A 21868-nucleotide genomic window follows, 5' to 3' on the forward strand; every position below is an offset into this window, starting at 1 on the left:
ACGCTGTAATCTCTATCTAGCACATACACACGCTGTAATCTCTATCCAGCACATACACACGCTGTAATCTCTATCCAGCACATACACACGCTGTAATCTCTATCCAGCACATACACACGCTGTAATCTCTATCCAGCACATACACAAACTGTAATCTCTATCCAGCACATACACACACTAATCTCTATCCAGCACATACACACACTGTAATCTCTATCCAGCACATTACACGCTGTAATCTCTATCCAGCACATTACACGCTGTAATCTCTATCCAGCACATTACACACTGTAATCTCTATCCAGCACATACACACGCTGTAATCTCTATCCAGCACATTAGACGCTGTAATCTTTATCCAGCACATACTCGGATGAACGCATGCATAGATTACACGCACATGCACACACGGGTCACTCAGATTAATCATAGAAAGCTGGGATGATAATCTGATCCTCTGATCCTGTTGAAATCTGCATGTTTTCACATTCTCTGTCTCTATGCCCTCTTTTCTCTCTACGTTATCTACCTACCCCCCCCCTCTACCCCTACCTCCCCTCACTCACTCCCTCCCTCTCTCCAGCGGTCTACACCGCTTTCTCTCTCTCTGTCTCTCTCTCTCTCTGTGTCTCTCTCTATGTGTCTCTCTCTATGTGTCTCTCTCTATGTGTCTCTGTCTCTCTGTCTCTATAAGGCAGTGAAAATAACAACTATCCCTAGAAAGATCCACATAATTCCCACATTCTTCTCACATTCTCTTTCCACAGGATTCCTAGTGTTTGTGTGTGCTCATGTGTTTGTGCATGTGTGTCAAAGCTCAGGAATCCTGGTTTTCTCTGGATACCAGATCCATTATTAACCTATCACCCCATAGACATTACCTTATCACCATGGAATGACGTGTGTGAGGATGACAATAACATGTGTTCATAGAAATCAAGCTAAAACCATGACCATGTAAGGGTTAAGTCGTACAGTACTGGATGATGAAATCCCACACAGGATCTCACCCAGAGGGCATGACTCATACTGCACAGAACAAATAGTGAAGCTACATAGTGACAGCAGCAGCATGCACACATTTTATATTAAAATGACAGTCATTTGGCAGACGCTTTTATCTAGAGCGGCTTACAGTTGTGAGTGCATACAGTCTCTTACTTTGGCATTCTAGTCCACCTTGGGTATACAACTCTCAACCCTGGCGTTGAAAGCGCCATGCTCTACCAACTGAGCCACAAGAAACCACCCACATCCAAATACGCGCAAACAAACACAAGGGTTTCTGTTAGATGGTAATAGCCGGCTTTTAGCTGAAAAAATATATATGGTAATGACACCGGCCAATTGTCCTGAGAAGAAGAACAAATCCCATTGCGAAATCATGCTTTTTAGCCTATTCATTGATGGAAATGCCAGTTGATGTAAATACATTTGACTGGTCACGCTTATCGGTGTATAGGTTAAGTTTCATAATTTTGTGTAATTAAAGTGGCGTGTGTACAGTATATTCGTCATGCATCTTATTTGTCACACGCGTACAACATACAGATACAGAGCCTTTGAGCATTAAATATGCCAGACAGCGCAAGAGCTGCTACATACAGCATCTCAAACAGCAAACGCATAGGCTACGGAATGCGTCAGCGAGTCACACCAGTATGCATTTTGGTAACATACACTTAACTGTTTGAACCTGGACGTTCCACAACATATTATGAGGCATGTCTTACATTGCTTCAAAGTAGCCTAGCCAAAATCAGACCATATCCGTAGAGGGAATTATTTTATATCAACTTTCTTTCGTTGTCCAGTAGCCAAAGGCACATATTACATCTCCCCTCTTTCAACGTTTCCAACGAATATTTGAATCTCTGTCACATGAAACCGCTCGCATGTGTGACAACGGTGTTTTCCCAATAATTGCACTAGGGAACGAACATTTGCTCGTAGTCTACTGCCTTGTGCGCATTGCTGCACTTAAAATGTGAAGAAATAATAATTCATCAACATTTTATTAAGCTAAACGTTCTGATCTGTGGTTTTAGACTCATTGCTTTAAAAAAAAAAAAGATGTATCCTAGGCCTACTAGTTGTATGAATTTGGGGTCTATGGTGCCACAACTGTCCCAGTCAGTTTGGAATGGGCTATTTCTTTCTCGACAAGCTGACCAACAGAATAGGTAAAGTTTTCTACTATGGGGATAGTAGATTGACATAGGCCAGTGATTCTGCTGTTCGTTACTCGTCTTTTTGGATGAGGAAAAGTCCGTGTGGGAAGTTATTCTAGCATCTTCAAAGTGTCCATCAGAATTCCGTAAGAAGGACCGCACATCGTTGCATCCTCAATTTGCATGTTCTGTTAACATGAATTACCATAATCGAAATGTGATTTCTGTAATTCCGAGCCCCATGGGTGGGCGCCCTTATCAGGTTGCGCACCCAATGCACATGGGTCTGGTAAATTTCTCAAATGACCAGTAAATTAAAATGCTGCAGGTCAAATGTCCGGAGCAACATTTTCCTAACAGAAACCCTGACACACACACATTGACGCAAGCATGCACGCACACGCAAACAAACACACAGACACACGCGCGCGTACACACACACAGATGCAAGCACGCACGCACAGACACACACACGGTATCTGTGAGCATTAAGATGAAGCTTCAGTATGTACTCGGAGCCTTACCACGTCTGGAAGCAGCAGTGTACTGTGTTTTTAATTCCAGTGAGATCAGACAAGTTCTGATAATTACAGTAATCAGGGCAGAAAAGCCATTCTCTACTTTTGTTCACTGAGAGGTGCTTCTGACAGCAGCACAATTGTAACATGTTCATATGTGTGCGTGTGTGTGTGTGTGCGTGCGTGCCTCCGTGCGTGCGCTCACAGATGCCAATGGCAGCTGACAAATCACATTTAATGCTTTTCCTCCACATGAAGAGTTGGTTCCCCAGTCCAACTGTCACCCCTGGCAACCACTCTCCTCATGACCTGCTCCCATAATGCATCCATCTAGGTGTTATTCCTGCCTTTAAGGGGGGTCAAGAATGTAGGTCTTAACACTGTCTGTCTGTACTGGCCCAACTGTCTGGTTCGGTTTGGAGCGGTCTGGTTCCGAGACGTTGTTTACATGCGGACGTGACATTGTAGGATTGGATTGGACATCGTTTGTGCTGACACCTTGAGGAAGATTCACGCAAAACATGGGTACAGTATGTGTGCATAAATGCATGCAGGTGCGCGCGCACGCACACACACACACACACACACACACACACACACACACGCCTACCTCCTCCCAGACCCACATACACACACAAGCCAGTCACGGTAAGGCTGGATCATATCACAACTAATGGCACTGATCGTATCTTCTACCAGACCGAAAGTTTAAAACTGTTGTAGGCTAAATATCCATGCCACGTTGTGGTGCCAACGGGTCATTGCGCTAGCCTGCAGAAAATGTAATCTTGGTTGTCAAAATGTTATAAGATAAAGGATTCACACGCGGGTATGAATTACTACTAATGGGCAACATGACACACAAGCGAGTATAAATGAGTTAACAGTTGAATCATTTACTTTATGAAATTACAGCCTGATGCGCTCGCATCGGCGAATTCAACATCAATTGCGCTACTTTCGTGGCCCGTACAGCGCATCAGATGGAAAGTGTAGGCTACTGACACATGCCACTGTCCTAGCTAGGCTACTAAAATGTTGCAGTCTGGCTTGGGTTTTTAAAGCTTGAAAATTAATAATCAAAAAACGAAAACCTGCAACAAAACCCAATTCAAAGGAGAAACATGAATGCCTATTACAGCAACATTTGAGCAGTAGCCTTCGAGCAGTAGCCTAGGCTGGCTACTCAACTACAATACATTTTGAATGCAGCATAAAGTAACGCTGCATTCAACCACACCGGTGATGCATGCAGTGCAAAAAAACATTTTAAACATGTTTTAAGTTTAAATGTTACAACAACCTAGCTACGTTTTTGTTATTTGTAGTTACAAAAACTAAACATAATAGTCTATGTCTGTCCGTGCTCAATATGGTCCATGCTCTGATTGACTTTGATATCCCTGATCTACACTGATTGACGTGGATTCAACAAGGGCCATCAATAAGAGATCATAGCTTTCACCTGGTCAGTCTGTCATGGAAAGAGCAGGTGTTCTTAATGTTTTTTAAACTCAATGTACATCATAACAACAGTTCACTGTTGGCGCACACACTCTCACAGTAAATACATGTTTTATCTAGGTTATAATGTGTAAGTGATTTCATTAGTGCAAATGAGGCATCTCATCCAGACAATAAGAAACAGCAGCATTAACTTGGTTAAGGTATAGTTCAGCCCTTTCTCTCATGCAGACATTATGGTTCTGAGTTTATACATCCCTGAACAATCTACAGTGGGTACGCCCCAAATGACACTCTATTCCTTATAAAGTTCACTCTTTTTGACCAGAGTCCTATGGGCACTGGTAAAAAGAAGTGCCCTATAAAGGGAATATGGTTCCATTTGGGTTGCATCCAGTAGCCTAGTACAGTAAGGCTGAATGCTTCAAGTTACTCCTCCCTTTATGTCCATCTGCCAACCTTCATCCCTCCATCTCACCTCTCTGCCATCTGTTACAGACACTGATGGCATGCCAGACCCAGTGCCAGGATAAAGTGACTAAGGGGAACATTGAAATCGTTGAGTGTCACAATTTTGGGAGATTCTTACATTGGAATTATATTGAATTTGGCTTTTCACATGATCACATAACCTTTCACATGTGAAATCAAATCAAAGTTTATTTGTCACGTGTGCCGAATGCAGCAGGTGTAGACCTCACATTGAAATGCTCACTTACAGCCTCTAACCAACAGTGCAAAAAAGGTATTAGGTGAACAATAGGTAAGTAAAGAAATAAAAACAGTAAAAAAGACAGAGAAAAATAACAGTAGCGAGGCTATTTACAGCAGCAAGGCTATAACAGTAGCGAGGCTACATACAGACACCGGTTAGTCAGGCTGATTGAGGTAGTATGTACATGTAGATATGGTTAAAGTGACTATGCATATATGATGAACAGAGAGTAGCAGTAGCGTAAAAGAGGGGTTGGCGGGTGGTGGGTGGCGGGACACAATGCAGATAGCCCGGTTAGCCAATGTGCGGGAGCACTGGTTGGTGGGCCAATTGAGGTAGTATGTACATAAATGTATTGTTAAAGTGACTATGCATATATGATAAACAGAGAGTAGCAGCAGCGTAAAAGAGGGGTTGGGGGGGCACACAATGCAAATAGTCCAGGTAGCCATTTGATCACCTGTTCAGGAGTCTAATGGCTTGGGGGTAAAAACTGTTGAGTAGCCTTTTTGTCCTAGACTTGGCACTCCGGTACCGCTTGCCATGCGGTAGTAGAGAGAACAGTCTATGACTGGGATTGGCTGGGGTCTTTGACAATTTTTAGGGCCTTCCTCTGACACCGACTGGTGTAGAGGTCCTGGATGGCAGGCAGCTTAGTCCCAGTAATGTACTGGGCCGTATGCACTACCCTCTGTAGTGCCTTGCGGTCGTGGGTCGAGCAATTGCCGTATCAGGCAGGATGCTCTCGATGTTGCAGCTGTAGAACCTTTTGAGGATCTCAGGACCCATGCCAAATCTTTTTAGTTTCCTGAGGGGGAATAGGCTTTGTCGTGCCCTCTCCACGACTGTCTTTGTGTGTTTGGACCATTGTAGTTTGTTGGTGATGTGGACACCAAGGAACTTGAAGCTTTCAACCTGCTCCACTATAGCCCTGTCGATGAGAATGGGGGCGAGCTCGGTCCTCCTTTTCCTGTAGTCCACAATCATCTCCTTAGTCTTGGTTACGTTGAGGGATAGGTTGTTATTCTGGCACCACCTGGGCCAAGTCTCTGACCTCCTCCCTATAGGCTGTCTCATCGTTGTCGGTGATCAGGCTTACCACTGTTGTGTCGTCTGCAAACTTAATGATGGTGTTGGAGTCGTGCCTGGCCTGGCCATGCAGTCGTGGGTGAACAGGGAGTACAGGAGGGGACTGAGCACGCACCCCTGGGGAGCTCCAGTGTTGAGGATCAGCGTGGCAGATGTGTTGCTACCTACCCTCACCACCTGGGGGCGGCCCGTCAGGAAGTCCAGGATCCAGTTGCAGAGGGAGGTGTTTAGTCTCAGTATCCTTAGCTTAGTGACGAGCTTTGAGGGTACTATGGTGTTGAACGCGTCGGAGCCGGTGTAGTACAATTCAATCTTAGCCCTGTATTGACGCTTTGCCTGTTTGATGGTTCGTCGCAGGGCATAGCAGGATTTCTTATCAGCTTCCGGGTTAGAGTCCCGCACCTTGAAAGCGGCAGCTCTACCCTTTAGCTCTACCCTTTAGCTCAGTGTGAATGTTGCCTGTAATCCATGGCTTCTGGTTGGAGTATGTATGTACAGTCACGTGAAACCAGGTGGTTTTGAAAACACTTCACATCTGATGATATTTCACATGTGGATTTTCACGTGTGATCACATAACCTTTCACATGTGAAATCCTGTGGTTTTGGAACACTTTCACATGCAATGATACTTAACATGAAGTTTCACATGTGGATATATTTCACATGAGATTTCACAGGTGATGCCCTGCAAACCAAAATGAGTCTTTAGGATGTCCCAAAGAACATCACAGAGTCGCAGTGTTTTCAATTGACATATTCGACACACTTTGACATACTTGATTATATTTTGTGTGTTTATTTATAGTCATTATTATTCAAAATTACCTTACTTGGGATTTGAATTCACAACATCCCATAAGAAAAACTATTATATTTATCATAGTGATTCAGGAGTAACATAAACTAAATAATAATAAGCCCCAACCAACATTAGACAACTATACAGAACCCTCAAATTGCTGAAATAAGTCAATGAAATCAATGATGATAGAGTATCAGATTAACTGATAACTAAAATAGTAGTGCAGATGCTACTCAGAGATGTATTATTGGTAATGAATCTGTAGGGGACTTTGTGGCGCAACCGAAAGATCAAGGCACCCTGAAAGGCACCCTGAAATCCCAGATGGGGTCATATTGAAAAGCCAGCACTAAATGATCATGTCAAATATGCAATCATATTGATTAAAGATGTTTACACTATTTCGGCTGAACAGTGTACCACTTACCTTAGAACATAGGACATTCTGTACATGCCACCATGTCTTATGACCGAAAAGAGCTTCTTGATGTCAGGGCAGCGATTATACACCCCGTACTCGAGGAATTCTTCTTCTTCAATGAGTCGGACGGGAAGAATTGACTTCGGACGCCCGACAGGGCCCTTATCCCGTCATTCACAGGAGGAAAAGACAGAGATATCGTGGACAACGGTCCTGGGGCCTTGTAAGGATCCATCACCGAGAGGGTAATCTTCCTTTACCATTGGTCCTATTAGCCAACGTACAATCAATCGATAATAAAAGCACATATATCCTACCAACGGGACATTAAAACTGGAATATCTTATGTTTCACCAAGTCGTGGCTGAACGACGACATGATTAACATACAGCTGGTGGCTTTTAAGCTTTTTCGGCAGGATAGAACAGCGGCCTCTGGTAAGACAAGGGGCGTCGGCCTATGTATATTTGTAAACAGCAGCTGGTGCAAGAAATCTAAGGTAGTGTTGAGGTTTTGCTCGCCTGAGGTAGATTATCTCATGATAAGATGTAGACCACACTATTTACCAAGAGAGTTTACATCTATATTTTTCGTAGCTGTCTATAATACCACCGCAGACCGATGCTGGCACTAAGACCACAGTCAATGAGCTGTATACGGCCATAAGCAAACAGGAAAACGCTCATCCACAGGCAGCACTCCTAGTGGCCGGGAACTTTAATGCAGGGAAACTCAAATCCATTTTACTTAATCTCTACCAGCATGTTAAATGTGCAACCAGAGGGAAAAAAACTCTAGACCACCTTTACTCCAAAGTTCTCCCTCGCCCTTCATTTGGCAAATATTCCTGCTTACAAGCAAAAACTAACGCAGGAAGCACTAGTGACTGTCAATAAGAAAGTGGTCAAATGAAGCAGATGCTAAGCTAAAGGACTGTTTTACTAGCACAGACTGGAATATGTTCCGAGATTCTTCCGATGGCATTGAGGAGTACACCACATCAGTCACTGGCTTCATCAATAAGTGCATCGATGATCTCGTCCCCACAGTGACTGTATGCACATACTCCAACCAGAAGCCATGGATTACAGGCAACATCCGCACTGAGCTAAAGGGTAGAGCTGCTGCTTTCAAGGAGCGGGACTCTAACCCGGAAGCTTACAAGAAATCCCGCTATCCGCCACGTTGATCCTCAACACGAGGGCCACTCAGAGGTGCGTGCTCAGTCCTCTCCTGTACTCTCTGTTCATTCATGACTGAATGGCCAGGCACGACTCCAACACCATCATCAAGTTTGCTGATGACACAACAGTAGTAGGCCTGATCACCGACAATGATGAGACGGCCTATAGGGAGGAGGTCAGAGACCTGGCCGTGTGGTGCCAGGACAACAACCTCTCCCTCAACGTGATCAAGACAAAGGACATGATTGTGGACTATTGGAAAAGGAAGACTGAGCAAGCCCCCATTCTCATCGACAGGGCTGTAATAGAACAGGTTGAGAGCTTCAAGTTCCTTGGTGTCCACATCACCAAAAAACTAACATGGTCCAAACACACTAAGCAACAGTCTTCCCTGTGGCTCAGTTGGTAGAGCATGGTGTTTGCAACGCCAGCATGGTGTGTGCAATGCCAGGGTTGTGGGTTTGATTCCCACGGGGGGGCCAGTACAAAAAAAAAATGAAGAAAAAAAAAATGCATGAAATTAAATGTATGCATTCACTACTGTAAGTTGCTCTGGATAAGAATGTCTGCTAAATGACTAAAATGTAAATGTAAAACGGCACGACAAAGCCTATTCCCCTTCTGGAGACTGAAAAGCTTTGGCATGGGTCTTCAGATCCTCAGATGGTTCTACAGCTGCACCATCGAGTGCATCACTGCCTGGTATGGCAACTGCTCGGCCTCCGACCGCAAGGCACGACAGAGGGTAGTGAGTACGGCCCAGTACATCAGGCTTCCTGCCATCCAGGACCTCTATACCAGGCAGTGTCAGAGGAAGGCCCAAAAATCCTTTCCTGAGGATGGCTCACCCCTCACAATTCTGGGTGACTTTAACCTCCCTATGTCTACCTTTGACTAATTTCTCTCTGCCTCCTCCTTTCCACTCCTCTCCTCTTTTGGCCTCACCCTCTCACCGTCCCCCCCTACTCACAAGGCAGGCAATACGCTTGACCTCATCTTTACTAGATGCTGTTCTTCTACCAATCTCACTGCAACTCCCCTCCAAGTCTCCGACCACTACCTTGTATCCTTTTCCCTCTCGCTCTCCTCCAGCACTACTCACTCTGCCCCTACTCAGATGGTATTGCGCTGTCGCAACCTTCGCTCTCTCTCTCCTGCTACTCTCTCCTCTTCCATCCTATCATCTCTTCCCTCTGCTCAATCCTTCTCCAACCAATCTCCTGATTCTGCCTCCTAAACCCTCCTCTCCTCCCTTTCTGCATCCTTTGACTCTCTATGTCCCCGATCCTCCCGGCCGGCTCGGTCCTCCCCTCCTGCTCCGTGGCTTGACGACTCATTGCGAGCTCACAGAACAGGGCAGACGAGCGGAAATGGAAGAAAACTAGCCTCCCCGCGGACCTGGCATCTTTTCACTTCCTCCTCTCCACATTTTCTTCCTCTGTTTCTGCTGCTAAAGCCACTTTCTACCACTCTAAATTCCAAGCATCTGCCTCTAACCCTAGGAAGCTCTTTGCCACCTTCTCCTCCCTCCTGAATCCTCCTCCCCCTCCCCCCCTCCTCCCTCTCTGCGGACGACTTTGTCAACCATTTTCAAAAGAAGGTTGATGACATCCGATCCTCGTTTGCTAAGTCAAACGACACCGCTGGTCCTGCTCACATTGCCCTACCCTATGCTTTGACCTCTTTCTCCCCTCTCTCTCCAGATGAAATCTTGCAACTTGTGACGGCCGGCCGCCCAACAACCTGCCCGCTTGACCCTATCCCCTCCTCTCTTCTCCAGACCATTTCCAGAGACCTTCTCCCTTACCTCACCTCGCTCATCAACTCATCCTTGACCGCTGGCTACGTCCCTTCCGTCTTCAAGAGAGCGAGTTGCTCCCCTTCTTAAAAAATCTACACTCGATCCCTCCGATGTCAACAACTACAGACCAGTATCCCTTCATTCTTTCCTCTCCAAAACTCTTGAGCGTGCCGTCCTTGGCCAGCTCTCTTGCTATCTCTCTCAGAATGACCTTCTTGATCCAAATCAGTCAGGTTTCAAGACTGGTCATTCAACTGAGACTGCTCTTCTCTGTGTCACGGAGGCTCTCCGCACTGCTAAAGCTAACTCTCTCTCCTCTGCTCTCATCCTTCTAGACCTATCTGCTGCCTTTGATACTGTGAACCATCAGATCCTCCTCTCCACCCTCTCCGAGTTGGGCATCTCCGGCGCGGCTCACTTTGGGATTGCGTCCTACCTGACAGGTCGCTCCTACCAGGTGGCATGGCGAGAATCCGTCTCCGCACCACGTGCTCTCACCACTGGTGTCCCCTAGGGCTCAGTTCTAGGCCCTCTCCTATTCTCGCTATACACCAAGTCACTTGGCTCTGTCATATCCTCACATGGTCTCTCCTATCATTGCTACGCAGATGACACACAATTAATCTTCTCCTTTCCCCCTTCTGATAACCAGGTGGCGAATCGCATCTCTGCATGTCTGGCAGACATATCAGTGTGGATGACGGATCACCACCTCAAGCTGAACCTCGGCAAGACGGAGCTGCTCTTCCTCCCGGGGAAGGACTGCCCGTTCCATGATCTCGCCATCACGGTTGACAACTCCATTGTGTCCTCCTCCCAGAGTGCTAATAGTTCTCTCACGTCACCCCGCTCCTCCGCACACTCCACTGGCTTCCAGTTGAAGCTCGCATCTGCTACAAGACCATGGTGCTTGCCTACGGAGCTGTGAGGGGAACGGCACCTCCGTACCTTCAGGCTCTGATCAGTCCCTACACCCAAAGAAGGGCACTGCGTTCATCCACCTCTGGCCTGCGCGCCTCGCTCCCTCTGCGGAAGAACAGTTCCCGCTCAGCCCAGTCAAAACTGTTCGCTGCTCTGACACCCCAATGGTGGAACAAGCTCGTTGGCACGTTGTGTTAGCTAATCCAAGTTTATCATTTTAAAAGGCTAATTGATCATTAGAAAACCCTTTTGCAATAATGTTAGCACAACTGAAAACTATTGTCTGATTAAAGAAGCAATAAAACTGGCCTTCTTTATACTAGTTGAGTATCTGGAGCATCAGCATTTGTGGGTTTGATTACAGGCTCAAAATGGCCAGAAACAGAGACTTTTCTTCTGAAACTCGTCAGTCTATTCTTGTTCTGAGAAATGAAGGCTATTCCATGTGAGAAATTGCCAAGAAACTGAAGATCTCGTACAACGCTGTGTACTACTCCCTTCACAGAACAGCGCAAACTGGCTCTAACCAGAATAAAAAGAGTGGGAGGCCCCGGTGCACAACTGAGCAAGAGGACAAGTTCATTAGTGTCTAGTTTGAAAAACAGACGCCTCACAAGACCTCAACTGGCAGCAAAACACCATTCTCAACGTCAACGGTGAAGAGGCGACTCCGGGATGCTAGCCTTCTAGGCAGAGTTGCAAAGAAAAAGCCATATCTCAGACTGGCCAATAAAAAGAAAAGATTAAGATGGGCAAAAGAACACAGACACTGGACAGAGGAACTCTGCCTAGAAGGCCAGCAGTTATATTGACTAGGTCCATCCTAGCTCGCTCATTAATGCTTTAATCAAAATTACGGATTGCCTCTTATTCGCTTGTCGTCCCCTTATGCCATAGTTTGTACATCTCAATTGTCAGCAAGTCAGCCATATCAGCTATGTTTTTTTAAAGGGCAGGAAATAAGGCTGAATGAATTGTTTTGCTGCCAGACAAGGCTCAGCTGATAGCCAGGTGTAGCATTGGTAAGGTGTTGGGACTGCTGTTGGGAAAGATTTATGTCGGCCCTAACAGTTTGTGGGCACCGTCTGTCACCGTTATAGTGCAATTAATGTATTGTTTAGCGTTGTGTTGTGTAGTGGCTTTTTGGTTTGTTTGCCCCACCAAGATTTACATGCTAAAATCGCCACTGCACACAACACAATGCCACACCGGTTTTCAGGGGGGGTACAATTGCCATGCTGACTGCAGAAATGTCCACCAGAGCTGTTGCCAGAGAATTGAATCTTAATTTCTCTATCATAAGCCGCCTACAACGTCGATTTAGAGAATTTGGCAGGACGTCCAACCGGCCTCACAACTGCAGACCACGTGTATGGCGTTGTGTGGGTGAGCGGTTTGCTTATGTCAACGTTGTGAACAGAGTGTCACATGGTGGTGGTGGGCTTATTGAATGGGCAGGCATAAACTACGGACAACAAACATTTTATCGATGGCAATTTTAATTCACAGAGATACCGTGACAAGATCCTGAAGCCCATTGTCGTGCCATTTATATGCCGCCATCACCTCATGTTTTAGCATGATAATGCACGGCCCCATGTTGTAAGGATCTGTACACAATTTTGGAAGCTGAAAATGTCCCAGTTCTTCCATGGCCTGCATACTCACCAGACATGCCACCCATTAAGCATTTTTGGGATGCTCTGGATCGACGCCGTGTTCCAGTTCCCGCCAATATCCAGCAACTTCGCACAGCCATTGAAGAGGAGTGGGACAACATTCCACAGGCCATAATCAACAGCCTGATCAATCTTTGCGAAGGAGATGTGACACGCTGCATAAGGCAAATGGTGGTTTTCTGATCCACGCCCCAACCTTTTTGTTAAAGTATCTGTGACCAACAGATGCTGATCTGTATTCCCAGTCAAATAAATCAATAGATTAGGCCTCATATATTATTTAAATTGAATGATTTCCTTATATGAATTGTAACTCAGTAAAACCTTTAAAATTGTTGCTTGTTGCATTTATATTTTTGTTCAGTATAGGAGGGTCCAAATGCCTTTTTTGTGATTTCACATGTTTTAGAGAAACTTACGCCAAACAGCAAATCACTTCCTCATCCTCGTTGTGTAGTATGGGGGACCCGAAAAAACATGAAGGAAGGATCCAAAAACCCAAATACACCCTTTTATAAACAGCAAAGCTCTCAGTTTCATGAGGCAGGTCTTTAAATGCTGTTGACATTAAATTATGTTATTCCAAACTTTATCCGCTGCGTTATATTCCATTTGGTTGTGACTCGAGCGATACCTCTCCGTCTATTTTACAGGTAACTGCAAAAATAAAGGAAACACTTGAGTAAATGAGGGATACAAAGCAGGGGGTGCTTCCACACAGGAAGGTCCAGACACTTGTAGAATCTATGCCAAGATGCATTGAAGCTATTCTGGCAGCTCGTGGTGGCCCAACGCCCTATTAAGACACTATATATATATATATATATATATATATATATATATATATATGTTGGTGTTTCCTTTATTTTGTCAGTTACTTGTAGCAGCAGGCTACACGGAAAACAGAACCGCTTGAGACTTGAGTTGAGCAAAAGGGAATATAACATTGCAGATAAAGTTCTAAATGACAACTTCATGTGTACAACATCTAAAGACTTGCTTCACTATACTGAGAGCTTTGCCGTTTCTAAAAGGACGTTTTGGGGTGTCTTCTGAGATTTTTTTAAATGTTTTTTTTTCAGGGCCCCCATACTACACAACGAGGATGAGGAAGCCATTTTCTGTTTGGGGTAAGTTTCTCAAAACCATGTGAAATTGCAAAAAAGTTGTATGGACCCTTCTAAAACATGCTATTTATATCAAAAATAGAGATTTGGTTGTAAAAAATAACTTCTCCTTTAATAATTTCTTTGTGGATTTTTATTAGTGCTTGGGGTTAATGTCTTCCTGGATGATCCACTTGCGGCTAAGTGTCAGCCTCCTGTCAGAGGCAACCGGGTTTTTGGCTAAAATGTCATGATGCCGTTGACCTTAACAAAGCCCCATAATATAAAAAACCCACCACCATATTTTACCGTAGTTATGAGGTACAGGTACCTGACAAAATAAAGGGAACTCTTCAGTAAATGAAGGATTAAAAGTATATTGAAAGTAGGTGCTTCCACACAGGTGGGGTTCCTGAGTTAATTAAGCAATTGCCATCCCTGTTTGCCATTGGATCTTCCAGCAAGACTATAACCCCAAGCACTATCCACAAAGAAATGGTTAATTGACCACAAAATCAAACATTTTCTATGAAAATCTCAGTCTCCAGACTTGAACCCTATTGAAAACCTGTGGTTTGAATTGGAAGAGGGCAGTCCATAAAAGCAGACGATAGATATCAAGGATCTGGAAAGATTCTGTATGGAGGAAAGGTCAAAGATCCCTCCCACCGTGCTTTCCAATCTCCAATGTTTTTTTGTCTGTAACTAGTTGCTTGACAAAGTACAACATTTCAGAAGGATAAAAAAAAGGCTTTATTACATTTTTGATCCCTGTTGGTGCTTTTAGGGTTAAGTCTACTGTGTGTTTAGATCAGATGCTTCATACAAGTGTTTTTAATACGTTTGCCAAGGTCAATCTCTCCCTCTCTTTCATTTCTCTCTCTCTTGTTCTTTCGCTCTGTCTGAGTAGGATCAGATACAAAGATGAGTCATCCTCTCCTGGCATCAGCAGCCCCCACAGAACTGCTACACACACACACACACACACAGTTTGTCAAACATTTCTAAACTCATACAGTTCAAATACACTCTCTTCGACTCATTGGCTTTTCAAACATTCTGTTCTTTTGACCATTAATAGAACCTTCAGTGTTAGTTTTTGAAACTCAATTGTAAGAAGTGCTATGCAGATCTAGCAAGAATACAAAGAGAGGGCCATTTAAAACATGAACACATCTTACTATACATTCAGTTAAAAAAGAGCAAATTAAAGTAAAAATGGAGAACTGTGTTCCAGACACCGTTCTTCAAAAATAATTATTCAAATCTGTGTGTGTGTGTATTTCTGTCTGTCTGTCTGTGTGCATACGTGCCTCTTTCCCTGTGTGTGTGTGTGTGTGTATGTCTCTGTCTGTCTGTCTGTCTGTCTGTCTGTCTGTCTGTCTGTCTGTCTGTCTGTCTGTCTGCATACGTGCCTCTTTCCCTGTGTGTGTGTGTGTGTGTTTTGAACTATTATCAAGTGATTCATTTTGGTTTGGAACTGTTCCGTGGCTTGGGACTGGAATAACAGTTTATGGAAGGATTCCAGAATGTCTGTGGTCACTCCACTGTCTGTGTTCCAACTGTTCCACTGCTTCTGGAGCCTGTGGTCATTCACCTGTGAGCGCTCCAACTCAGGGTGCGTTCATAAATTCAATCTGGAGTGCCAGAGTGTGCTCAGAGTGCCCACTGGGCGTTCATAAATTCAGAGCATGCACTGGACACTCTGGCCGAGGAGTAGGGTTGATCCGAGCGTTCTGACCTCACAACGGCAGTCAAGCACCCAAGCTAACTGGCTAACGTTGGCTAGCTTGCTAACTACTTTCAGACAAAAGAGAGAACACCCCACTCTGACCATTTTACTCACAATAGCAGAGCTGGTTAGGAAGTTTTTATGTTATCCAGAGCGTTGGTGACTGTAACTGCGCTGCAGGCACAATTTAATTACACTTTTATTGCCAACGTTTACTGACACTGGCCATATTCAATGAGTGTTGGGTGTTCGTAAATTCATCAGTTATTCTGCTGCTCTGGCACACAGACAAGAGTGCTCTGGAATCGGAGTAGATAGCCAGAGTGAATTTACTAACGCTCCCTCAGCCATCATCTCTCCCCGACTGCCTGTCAAATGGCACCCTATTCCCTACATAGTTCACTACTTTTGACGAAAGCCCCACGAGCCCTGGATAAAAATAGTGCACTACAGACCTCCAAAATTATTGCCACCCTCATAAAGATGAGCAAAATTTTTTGTTTGACAATCAGATGAAAACATCATGACTGGTTGTGTTTATGTCACATTAAAAGGTAGGCTTAAATGACAAATCTTTACTATTAAGCCTATTAAATTAATAGGAATTCTATATGTAATTCTATGATTAGGTCCATTAAAATTGTAATTAAAGTGCGTGCACACACAGAAGGTTCCTGAAGAAATGAAATCTACTTTCACCCCCCGGTAACATGCATGTAAAATTCCTTTGTCATCCATGGCAAAGAACTCACAAATGAAAAGAGACAAATGGTGGTTGAATTTCATAAATCAGGCAATGGGTACAAAAAAACAACTGAAAAACAAATATACCACTTACCACTATTACGGCAACAATTAAGAAGTTTAAAACCACTGAACAGTGGTACACTTGCCTGGTAGAGGTTGCAAGTGTGTCTTGTCCCCAAATGTTGTGAGGTAGATGATTTGGGACGCAAAGAAGTCCAAGGGCCACAGTTGGAGAATTCCAGAACTTGGTTGCATCTTTAGGTCAGCAAGTCTCCAAATCTACAATTAGTTGCCACCTCCATGCCAATAGGCTATTTGGAATGGTTGCCATAAAAAAGCCTTTATTAAGAACAATCAACACATGTAAACTCCTGGAGTTTGCTAAACGGCATTGGCACTTGGACCGGAACGGGGTGGTATGGTCAGGGCTGTGCGCTGCTGGTGGAGAAGCCAGGTGCAGGAGAGCAGGGAGTATTGAACAAGCGCACACTTTATTATGGCAGTAGAGAAAATAACAGAAGAACGCAGCTTCTTGAAAACCTCCAGCCCACAAGGCAAAAGTGTAAGGCGGGATAAATGTTCAATACAAGACACTGTAATACAAAATAAACAAACCATGTGCAAAAAAACACGGAAACATGAAAACCCAGTCGGGCGCGTAATGATAACCACGAAACAATTACACACAAAGACATGGAGGGGAACAGAGGATGCATACGCAGAAAAGAACCTCATACCTACTGTCAAATATGGTTGTGGATCTTTGATGTTATGGGTCTGTTTTGCTTCCACTGGGCCTTGGGCCCTTGTTAAAGGGATTTTGGCATTTTGGATTTGGTATCCCCAGAGTCAGATTAATTTGTGGATACCATTTTTATGTCTCTGTGTCCAGTATGAAGTTAGTTAGAGGTAGTATCCACAAGTTCACCTGACTCTGGAGAAGTAGATAAAGGGCCTCATTGCCAAAAACCCGAAGTATCCCTTTAAGGTCAACGGCACCATGAACTATACATAAACACATTTTTGAGCATGCAATATACTGTAACTCAGTATTTATAACTATTTAATACAGTCTTTTTGGCTGTTTTGGAGGTGATTGTATGTAGGGGATCTCTGGCCACGGAGACGGGCTGATCTCTGGCCACGGAGACTGGCTGATCTCTGGCCACGGAGACTGGCTGATCTTTGGCTAGGGAGACTGGCTGATCTCTGGCCACGGAGACTGGCTGATCTTTGGCCACGGAGACTGGCTGATCTCTGGCCACGGAGACTGGCTGATCTCTGGCTAGGGAGACTGGCTGATCTCTGGCTGTGGAGACTGGCTGATCTCTGGCCACGGAGACGGGCTGATCACAGAAATGCTTCCACTCTGTCCTTCTATTTCCTCCTATTAGTAGAGCTGACCCAGAAAACTGAGATGCGCCTTGGATCCTGTTGATTCCACATTTAGTAGCCTAACATCAACAGCAATTATTGGCCAGAGTGCGGAAGGGGAAACACTGTCAGCATCCCAAATGGCACCCTATTCTCTATACAGTGCACTACTTTGTCCAGAGGCCAGTCAAAAGTAGTGCACTATAAAGGGAAAAGGGTACCATTTTGGAAGCAGCTTTGTTTCATGCTGCTGAAAACAAGCCAAACCAGCCTGGAGGTGGAGGAAACTGTGGCTCTTATATAAACACACATCAGATTCATCATGTCCTGTGATACTAAAGAAAAACACAGCAGGGCCACAGACAACAAACCATGTCAGGGCAACCAGGATAAATGATAGTGTACAAACATCCAACAGATATCACTGGTCGAGCAAGAGAATACCCACACACTCTTCCGTTTGTGGATATTGTCCTCTATGAATAAAACTCAAGCTGCAACCCAGAAAAAGTCAGACAGAACTTTTTGTTTACAATCCTAAAGTAGCAATGTAGAGATCTCAAAATAATTATGGAAAACATTTCTTAATTGGTAAAATATAGAAAATGAAATTCCTCAGAGAGAGCTTACCATGCCTCCCTAATTGTATTATCCAGAAGATCATTAATTAGATAACTTCCACTGTATAATCAGTTAAACGTTGGTTTCTATTACACATTCTCAATGAGGGGTTTTATAAAGGAGTGCAATAACAGTCAGAGTATGAACACATACATACTACCACACATACAGTTGAAGTCGGAAGTTTACATACACTTAGGTTGAAGTCATTAAAACTCATTTTTCAACCATTCCACAAACTTCTTGTTAACAAACTATAGTTTTGGCAAGTCGGTTAGGACATCTACTTTGTGCATGACACAAGTATTTTTTCCAACAATTGTTTACAGATTATTTCACTTAAAATTCACTGTATCACAATTCCAGTGGGTCAGAAGTTTACATACACTAAGTTGACAGTGCCTTTAAACAGCTTGGAAAATTCTAGAAAATTATGTCATGGCTTTAGAAGCTTCTGATAGGCTAATTGACATAATTTGAGTCAATTGGAGGTGTACCTGTGGATGTATTTCAAGGCCTACCTTCAAACTCAGTGCATCTTTGCTTGACATCATGGGAAAATCAAAAGAAATCAGCCACAGACTTCCACAAGTCTGGTTCATCCTTGGGAGCAATTTCCAAATGCCTGAAGGTACAACGTTCATCTGTACAAACAATAGTGCGCAAGTATAAACACCATGGGACCACGCAGCTGTCAAACCGCTCAGGAAAGAGACGCATTCGGTCTCCTAGAGATGAACGTACTTTGGTGCGAAAAGTGCAAATCAATCCCAGAACAACAGCAAAGGACCTTGTGAAGATGTTGGAGGAAACAAAAGTATCTATATCCACAGTAAAACGAGTCCTATATCGACATAACCTGAAAGGCCGCTCAGCAAGGAAGAAGCCACTGCTCCAAAACCGCCATAAAAAAGCCAGACTACGGTTTGCAACTGCACATGGAGAGATGTCCTCTGGTCTGATGAAACAAAAATAGAACTGTTTGGCCATAATAACCATCGTTATGTTTGGAGGAAAAGGGGGAGGCTTGCAAGACGAAGAACACCATCCCAAACGTGAAGCACGGGGGTGGCAGCATTATGTTGTGGGGGTGCTTTGCTGTAGGAGGGACTGGTGCACTTTACAAAATACATGGCATTATGAGGAAGGAAAATTATGTGGATAAATTGAAGCAACATCTCAAGACATCAGTCAGGAAGTTAAAGCTTGGTTGCAAATGGGTCTTCCAAATGGACAATGACCCCAAGCATACTTCCAAAGTTGTTGCAAAATGGCTTAAGGACAACAAAGTCAAGGTATTGGAGTAGCCATCACAAAGCCCTGACCTCAATCCCATAGAAAATTTGTGGGCAGAACTGAAAAAGTGTGTGCGAGCAAGGAGGCCTACAAACCTGACTCAGTTACACCTGCTCTGTCAGGAGGAATGGGCCAAAATTCACCTAACTTATTGTTGGAAGCTTGTGGAAGGCTACCTGAAATGTTTGACCCAAGTGAAACAATTTAAAGGCAATGCTACCAAATACTAATTGAGTGTATTTAAACTTCTGACCCACTGGGAATGTGATGAAAGAAATAAAAGCTGAAATAAATCATTAAATAAATCATAAGCCATGGAAGTTTTTTGAGCAAGAATAAAGCCGACATTTGAGTAGTAAGACACGTATAAAAGCAACAGATATCATTAATAAGAAGTGGCTAGAAGCGTCTTATATGGTGAACTACCGAGTGGCTAGGACAGGCAAACCCCCCCCAAAGGTGCAGACTCCTGGCCGCAAACCTGAACCTATAGGGGAGGGTCCGGGTGGGCATCTATACTTGGCGGCGGCTCTGGTTCGGGGTGTAGCCCCCACACCGCCCGCTGATCCCCCCTCTTCTGTGTCGCCGGAGGAACCCGACCGTGGATCAGCGCCGGAGGCTCTGAACTGCCGACCGCCGCTGAAGACTCTGGGCTGCAGGCCGCCGCTGAAGACTGGGCTGCAGACCGTCGCTGAAGACTCCGGGCTGCAGACCGTCGCTGGGGGTTCCGGGCTGAGGAGCGTCGCTGGGGGCTCCGGGCTGAGGAGCGTCGCTGGGGGCTCCGGGCTGAGGAGCGTCGCTGGGGCTCCGGGCTGAGGAGCGTCGCTGGGGGCTCCGGGCTGAGGAGCGTCGCTGGGGGCTCCGGGCTGAGGAGCGTCGCTGGGGGCTCCGGGCTGAGGAGCGTCGCTGGGGGCTCCGGACTGGGGAGCGTCGCTGGGGGCTCCGGACTGGGGAGCGTCGCTGGAGGCTCCGTGCCATGGATCATCACTACTGGTTCCGCGCCATGGATCATCACTGGAGGCTTTGTGCCATGGATCATCACTGGAGGCTTCGTGCCATGGATCATCCCTACAGGCTCTGGGCCATGGATCATCACTGGAGGCTTCGTGCCATGGATCATCCCTACAGGCTCCGGGCCATGGATCATCACTGGAGGCTTCGTGCCATGGATTATCACTAGAGGCTTCGGGCCATGGATCATCACTGGAGGATTCGTGCCATTGATCATCACTGGAGGCTTCCTACGGGGAGCTGGAACCGGTCTCACCAGACTGGGGAGACGCACAGGAGACTGGGTGTGCAGAGCAGGCACAGGGCACACTGGGCCTTGGAGGCTTACTGGAGGTCTGGCGCTTAGGGCTGGCACAACCCGTCCTGGCTCGATGTTGACTTTAGCCCGGCAAGGGCGGAGCGCTGGTACAGGACGAACTGGGCTGTGCTGGTGAATGAGGGGTACCGTGCGTAGAGCAGGCGCAGGATATCCTGGGCCGAAGAGACGCACTGGAGACCAGATACGTTGAGCCGGTGAACTTCTCCCTGGCTGCCGGCCAACTCTAGCACGGCAACGGTGAGGAGCTTGCACCGAGTGCACCGGGCTGTGAGTACGCACTGGCGACACAGTGCGTATCACCGCATAACACGGTGCTTGCTCGGTCACTCGCTCCCCACGGTAAGCACGGGGAGTTGGCTCAGGTCTTAAACCCGCCTTAGCCAATCTCCCCGTGTGCCCCCCCCAAAAAAAACAATGTTGGCGCTGCCTCTCGGGCTTCCGTTGTTGCTTTCTTGCCTGTTCCTCCCAGTATTGCCGTTCCGCTTTTGCTGCCTCGATCTCCCATTGCGGACGGCGATACTCCCCAGGCCTTGTCCAGGGTCCTGCCCCATCCAGGATCTCCTCCCAGGTCCAGTCATCCTGCCCACACTGCTTGGTCTTCTTGTGGTGGGTAGTTCTGTCACAGGCGTCAAAATGAGTAGACCAAGGTGCAGCGTGGAATATGTTCATCTTGTCATTTAATGCAAAAATGAACACTTTACAAATGAAACAAAAATGACAGCCGAAAGTTCTGTCAGGTAATTACAACTAAACAGAAAGCAACTACTCACAAAACCCAAAGGAAAAACAGGCTGCCTAAGTATGGTTCCTAATCAGAGACAACAATAGACAGCTGCCTCTGGTTACAATAGACAGCTGCCCAACACAAAGAAATACAAAAACATAGAATGCCTAC

The 21868-nt window shown here is 45.4% G+C and overlaps 1 protein-coding gene across 1 annotated transcript in view; it reads right to left on the bottom strand.

The window, feature by feature from the left end:
* The window catches only part of rab40b (RAB40B, member RAS oncogene family), a 48910-nt gene that overhangs the window by 17100 nt on the left and 9942 nt on the right, over positions 1 to 21868 (bottom strand). The window lies entirely within an intron of this gene.

Source organism: Salmo salar, chromosome ssa01, assembly GCF_905237065.1.
Source record: "Salmo salar chromosome ssa01, Ssal_v3.1, whole genome shotgun sequence".
In the NCBI taxonomy this organism is placed as follows: Eukaryota; Metazoa; Chordata; class Actinopteri; order Salmoniformes; family Salmonidae; genus Salmo; species Salmo salar.